Raw genomic sequence first — 7,949 nt, forward strand, 5'->3', positions numbered from 1 at the left:
AACACAGTGGACCAACACCAGCAGATGACATGGCACCCCAAACCATCACTGACTGTGGAAACTTTACACTGGACTTCAAGCAACGTGGATTATGTGCCTCTCCTGTCTTCCTCCAGACTCTGGGACCTTGATTTCCAAAGGAAAAGCAAAATGTACTTTCATCAGAACATAATTTTGGACCACTCAGCAGCAGTCCAGTCCTTTTTGTCTTTAGCCCAGGCGAGACGCTTCTGACGCCGTGTCTTGTTCAGGAGTGGCTTGACACAAGGAATGGGACAGCTGAAACCCATGTCTTGCTTACGTCTGTGCGTGGTGGTTCTTGAAGCACTGACTCCAGCTGCAGTCCACTCTTTGTGAATCTCCCCCACATTTTTGAATGGGTTTTGTTTCACAATCCTCTCCAGGGTGCGGTTATCCCTATTGCTTGTACACTTTTTTTCTACCACATCTTTTCCTTCCCTTCGCCTCTCTCTAATGTGCTTGGACACAGAGCTCTGTGAACAGCCAGCCTCTTTAGCAATGACCTTTTGTGTCTTGCCCTCCTTGTGCAAAGTATCAATGGTCGTCTTTTGGACAGCTGTCAAGTCAGCAGTCTTCCCCATGATTGTGTAGCCTACAGAACTAGACTGAGAGACCAATTAAAGGCCTTTGCAGGTGTTTTGAGTTAATTAGCTGATTAGAGTGTGACACCAGGTCAATATTCAATATTGAACCTTGTCACAATATTCTAATTTTCTGAGATACTGAATTTGGGGTTTTCATTAGTTGTCAGTTCTAATCATCAAAAGTAAAAGAAATAAACACTTGAAATATATCAGTCTGTGTGGAATGACTGTATACATTATACAATTTTCACTTTTTGAATGGAATTACTGAAATAAATCAACTTTTTCATGATATTCTAATTATATGACCAGCACCTGTATAACGTTCCGTTACATGTTCTGATCAGTTTCCCCCCTGCCAAAACGTCTTCCTGACCTTGTCACACGTTTGTCTCACCAGTGAAGTTTGGTTGCCATAGATATATATGGGGCACCGCCGATCCTTCATCGGCTTCCAAGCCGGTGTTGCACCGACAGCTGTGACCCATCAGAAACTGTGACCGCAGAGGGCGCTGTTGCACATCGTCTGCTCGTGCGTGCCAGACAATGGAGGGCGAAGAACAGCGCCAACGCAAACGGCGTAAACATTAATACATTACATCCACGGATGCAAGCTGTATGATTATTCGCGATTTGTTATAGCTTCCTAAGGACAAAGAGTAAACCGCTGGTGACCATATTCCAACTCAGGCACAGTAACATATGTTTATCTGAAAGTAAATAAAATATATTAAGATACATTTTCTCTGAAATGTTTCTAAACATGTATTTCTTTGTGACCGCATGCACAAGTTACATTTGTAATAACCTACCTAAAAATAATATTGTACTGTTAAGAAAAGAAAGAACTAAATATTTAATGGATCAGCACATTTGGGTAAATTGTCAGAATGTGTGACCCCATTGTAACTGCTTAATAAAGGAGTTAAACTTCAAAATATTGTTTGGGGTAGTTATTTCATCTCTTCACACTAATGTGGACACATGTTTTCTTATTTATAGTCATCACAGAGCCAGTACCTCAGAGGTCACCACATATTAGCCGTCAGAATGTGTGACCTCACTGTAACTGCTGAATTAATGAGTCGAACTTCAAAATATTGTTTGGGGTAGTTATTTCATCTCGAAACACCAGCTTCAAGCACTACGCCACCTCCTGCCACCTTTTCTGGACTTGCTGCCACCTCATCCAATCCTGAAAAATGTAATGTTGTATTATTATAAGTAGAGCAGCCGTCAGAATGTGTGACCCCACTGTAACTGCTGAATTAATGAGTCAAACTTCAAAATATTGTTTTCTGGAGTTTTAAATATTTACAATAAACCCAAATTAAGCACAATTGTAAAACTATGCACAAAAATTTAAAAAAAACACTACACTTTTAAAAATGTAACTATTTACAATAACTTAAAATATTTACAATACATTTTTTGTTTGGCAATGCTGTTTACAGAGGCATTTACATTATTGTTCAGGGATGCATGCCGGACAGCTGTACATTGCACCACCACCATCTTGGAATCCAACGCAGCTGTTGTGGTACCAGCGCTCACAACCGTCACACTGGATCTGAAACAAGGTCATATTGAATGGGACAAAGGTTAGAGAGATAGATAAATATATATTTGTCACTGTAAGAATAGATACATATATATTTGTCACTGTAAGAATACATGGGCTCCTTAGCAAGTCAGATTTCAGATTTAAATCTTTGATTCAATAAAGTATGCTAAGTTGCAAGACGGAAACTACTAAATGTATGGGTAGCAACATTAGGAAGGTCCAGTACAAATATATAAAGACTGATTTAAGTTTCAAATCAACATTGACCATACTTTTGCTTTAATACAATGCCTTTTAACACGTTTTAAGGATCTGTGTGAAACCTTTGTACAGCAGCTGTTTAAAATTAAGACTCAAAAAACATAGTTCACAGAAATTTAGACTGCTCTCAGTTGCCATTGTTTACGGTCTAACCTCTGTCTAATATCTGAGCCTTGAACTCAAGCTCTGCCTGAGCTCTCAATGCAAAAACCTAAAACCCTTATCCTAACATCTTACCCAGTCAGTGTTGGTGTTTGGTAAGCCCCCCTCTCTCTCCTCTATCACTTCTTTCAATCCGTAATAGAAGCAGAGCTCACTGAGATCATCTGGTTAAGATATGGTGGGGTACCAAGACATAATGTAAGCTTCTACAGTATGTTGTAATAAATAGAATAAACTTTATAAATTCACACATTCTGTAAAAATGTTATCAAATGTCCTGCCTGTTTATATATCAATACATGTTACAGACATGTTAACTAAGTACACTCCTGCCATGTCTCTCAAATCTGGTAGATTTGGCTGTTATTACAGCCCAGTGAAGCAGTTAAAAATAAAAAAGGGAATGGTGACCATAACATTTTATCAATTTATTACATAATGAAATCCAAGGGGTGTAATAGACACCATAGCCATTGCTTTTAAAGGAATAGAAGATATAATTATGCATCAAGAAGGGACAACAAGGCCTTTCACTGCACAACATACAGTATATGTAATTTCCAGCTATCCTCATACCATGAGTGCAATATACTAACACAATTTAAATTCCCTTTGATTTGTAATAATACACACATTCTTAGGATATTAGAAAATCCTCATTATGTTAAGAGAAAGCTTTAAAAGTGTAAACATACCAGTCTCATTCAGCAATGTGACAGCCACCTCCTTTCTGTAGGCCTCCACTGCCTTGGCTGAGTTGACAAAGACTGGAGCCTTCTCTGCCAGGATTTTTTCAGCATACTAAGAATATTTCAAACAATGGTAAAAAGAAAAAAGTACAACTTTATCAAAGTTGGCATTAATGTAAATCCATAGTTGGAATAAACCATGTTTAAAATCATCCATGTTGAAGTAAAATGCAATGCAATCTTTCAGAGTGGAAGTACACTTACTTTCAAGACAAATATTCCACAAGATGTGGCATCTTTCTGAAGGCTGTGTTTTACTGTGTTTGCTGTCCACCTAGACACATTGAACCCCTTCAGTCTCATGAATGACCTTAGAAGACAGAAAGTAGTATTTATTTTATGCACGTACAGAAGCTTTAACTTGGAGTTCATAATGAGACAAACCGGACATCATGTAACACAAGAGTTACCTTGTGGACTTCAAACACTGTTTTACTTTGGATGCTGCGTTGCCAAGTGAGTCAAGCACAAGGCTCCGCCGTTCCAATGGGAAAATGGCCTATAAATGTTATAGGAAATCATAGTGCATTTATTGCATATGTTAAACCAGGAGTGTGCCTTGAAAAATATAAAACAAACATGATAAAATAAAAAATGTGCCTCACTGGAAATATCCAATGGCCTGGCTCATGAACTGCTCCAAGAATGATCCATAATGATGATCTTGGATTAAACTTAAAATAAAAAAACAGTAAAATATTTTACATTAGATAAGCAAACCACAATCAACTTGGTTTAATGATCAGTAAAAAAAAAAAAAAAATAAAATATTTTACATTAGATAAGCAAACCACAATCAACTTGGTTTAATGATCAGTAAAAAAAAAAAAAAAAAAAACTCTCCTACTTTCAATCATGTTGTTTTACAGTTCCAAATGTTTGTCATTGGGTATGAGTCAATGAACATTGCCTGCTTCCATCCTTTCTTATTGTGTTTGGTGACAAGTTGGTAGAGGTATGCATTCATCACCCAAGGTTAAGCAAGTGAACTGTTGGTCTAGATTTTGGATGCTTACAAGTTAACCAGAAGTGTTCATGCGTACCTCACTCTCAAGTTCCTGATTGGGACTTGTCCTCCTAATGTCCCAATAGAACAATTTGTACTGCCCAATTCTTGACAGCAGTACATGGACATCTTTGCCTTCCCAAGCCTCAGTCACATCTACAACAAGGAAAAAAAATATCAAATTAATATGGTAATTCCACTATCCACTACAGTGCATTTTGTGGAGAGGATTAAGATGTAAAATAAGACATAACAATTTAATATGTAAAATATAAATACTATATATATATATATATATAAATTAGAATTTTCAAAAATCTTGAAGATCTTCCACTGACTTCCAAAAACACTTACAACTGTATTAAATCTGAAGTGTGGTTCATTACAATGTCTAAGTAAGAAAAAGTGCTGTAATGATTGTAATTTATATTTTGGATTACTTTTTAAATAGACAAATAAAATACAATATCATTGTGTGCCTTTTGTTCTTACATTTTTCAGGATTGGATGAGGTGGCAGCAAGTCCAGAAAAGGTGGCAGGAGGTGGCGTGGCGCTTGAAGCTGGTGTTTCGAGATGAAATAACTACCCCAAACAATATTTTGGTCACCATTCCCTTTTTTATTTTTAACTGCTTCACTGGGCTGTAATAACAGCCAAATCTACCAGATTTGAGAGACATGGCAGGAGTGTACTTAGTTAACATGTCTGTAACATGTATTGATATATAAACAGGCAGGACATTTGATAACATTTTTACAGAATGTGTGAATTTATAAAGTTTATTCTATTTATTACAACATACTGTAGAAGCTTACATTATGTCTTGGTACCCCACCATATCTTAACCAGATGATCTCAGTGAGCTCTGCTTCTATTACGGATTGAAAGAAGTGATAGAGGAGAGAGAGGGGGGCTTACCAAACACCAACACTGACTGGGTAAGATGTTAGGATAAGGGTTTTAGGTTTTTGCATTGAGAGCTCAGGCAGAGCTTGAGTTCAAGGCTCAGATATTAGACAGAGGTTAGACCGTAAACAATGGCAACTGAGAGCAGTCTAAATTTCTGTGAACTATGTTTTTTGAGTCTTAATTTTAAACAGCTGCTGTACAAAGGTTTCACACAGATCCTTAAAACGTGTTAAAAGGCATTGTATTAAAGCAAAAGTATGGTCAATATTGATTTGAAACTTAAATCAGTCTTTATATATTTGTACTGGACCTTCCTAATGTTGCTACCCATACATTTAGTAGTTTCCGTCTTGCAACTTAGCATACTTTATTGAATCAAAGATTTAAATCTGAAATCTGACTTGCTAAGGAGCCCATGTATTCTTACAGTGACAAATATATATGTATCTATTCTTACAGTGACAAATATATATTTATCTATCTCTCTAACCTTTGTCCCATTCAATATGACCTTGTTTCAGATCCAGTGTGACGGTTGTGAGCGCTGGTACCACAACAGCTGCGTTGGATTCCAAGATGGTGGTGGTGCAATGTACAGCTGTCCGGCATGCATCCCTGAACAATAATGTAAATGCCTCTGTAAACAGTATTACCAAACAAAAAATGTATTGTAAATATTTTAAGTTATTGTAAATAGTTACATTTTTAAAAGTGTAGTGTTTTTTTTAAATTTTTGTGCATAGTTTTACAATTGTGCTTAATTTGGGTTTATTGTAAATATTTAAAACTCCAGAAAACAATATTTTGAAGTTTGACTCATTAATTCAGCAGTTACAGTGGGGTCACACATTCTGACGGCTGCTCTACTTATAATAATACAACATTACATTTTTCAGGATTGGATGAGGTGGCAGCAAGTCCAGAAAAGGTGGCAGGAGGTGGCGTAGTGCTTGAAGCTGGTGTTTCGAGATGAAATAACTACCCCAAACAATATTTTGAAGTTCGACTCATTAATTCAGCAGTTACAGTGAGGTCACACATTCTGACGGCTAATATGTGGTGACCTCTGAGGTACTGGCTCTGTGATGACTATAAATAAGAAAACATGTGTCCACATTAGTGTGAAGAGATGAAATAACTACCCCAAACAATATTTTGAAGTTTAACTCCTTTATTAAGCAGTTACAATGGGGTCACACATTCTGACAATTTACCCAAATGTGCTGATCCATTAAATATTTAGTTCTTTCTTTTCTTAACAGTACAATATTATTTTTAGGTAGGTTATTACAAATGTAACTTGTGCATGCGGTCACAAAGAAATACATGTTTAGAAACATTTCAGAGAAAATGTATCTTAATATATTTTATTTACTTTCAGATAAACATATGTTACTGTGCCTGAGTTGGAATATGGTCACCAGCGGTTTACTCTTTGTCCTTAGGAAGCTATAACAAATCGCGAATAATCATACAGCTTGCATCCGTGGATGTAATGTATTAATGTTTACGCCGTTTGCGTTGGCGCTGTTCTTCGCCCTCCATTGTCTGGCACGCACGAGCAGACGATGTGCAACAGCGCCCTCTGCGGTCACAGTTTCTGATGGGTCACAGCTGTCGGTGCAACACCGGCTCCGGTGCTCCAGAGCCCGGGCGCAGCGCCGCTGACCCTCAGTACAGCCTCCGGTAAAAGTGAAAATGAAAATGTTTGTTTTTTATTATTCCCGTTTTTAAATCATACTTGCCATCTATTTCTCTCCACAGCGTCGTTTACTTCTCCGCTAGGCTGCGTAAGACGCGTTCATATCTTATTTATTTGGCTGGACCTCTTCACATCCACCTCCCCATTTCCGCTGCTTCACACACTTCATTTGCTTACGCTCCCATGGTTAAAGGAAATAAAACCGTCTTAAAATACATCCATGAATAAAACCAACCGCATTCCGATTCTAACAACATATTTCCGTTTTATGCTGGTTAGGTTAGGAACTTTTTTTTAAAGCCAATCCTTGTTTGTGGTCGTGGACAGTATGGATACTGTCCAAGCTCAGCACCCTTTGTAAATCACGGGTCGCTAGACACAGTGCCCTCACTGAAGGTGCAAACTAACGAACTAACCAACTTTTTTTTCTATTAGCATATTACCATTGAAAATGGTAATTTGCAAATAGTATTAAGAGAATAAATCTGTTGCAAGTACTTTTACTTTTTATACTTAAAGTACATTTAAAAGCAGGTACTTTTTACTTTTACTTAAGTAAATATGTCTCTGGTTATTTGTACTTATACTTAAGTACTGAGATTCAGTACTTCCTCCACCACTGCAACTGTCTGCCACTAAAGCTATGAGCTAAAAGACACAAACTGCCTGCTTGCCAAGCCAACTACTTTAAAAAGTTAGCATTGAGCCCTGTTAATTAAACAACACTACCAACTACAACATCACAAACTTGAATTAACAGAAACAAACACATTAGCGTCACCAAATTGATATTTATGGAAAGGCATTTGTCCAATGTTTCTATTATTTTGGTCGTGTTTGAGGTGACCAAATTTTAAAATGCTAACGCACACAGACCAACATACATGATCCAGAAACATTCACTGAAATAAGAACACAAACCACAAGATACAAACTCATATTTTATTGTAACACTGATAAGAATTGTAACACAATGAGGTAAAGTTAAAC

Source organism: Sander vitreus, chromosome 1 (assembly GCF_031162955.1).
Source record: "Sander vitreus isolate 19-12246 chromosome 1, sanVit1, whole genome shotgun sequence".
Classification (NCBI taxonomy): Eukaryota; Metazoa; Chordata; class Actinopteri; order Perciformes; family Percidae; genus Sander; species Sander vitreus.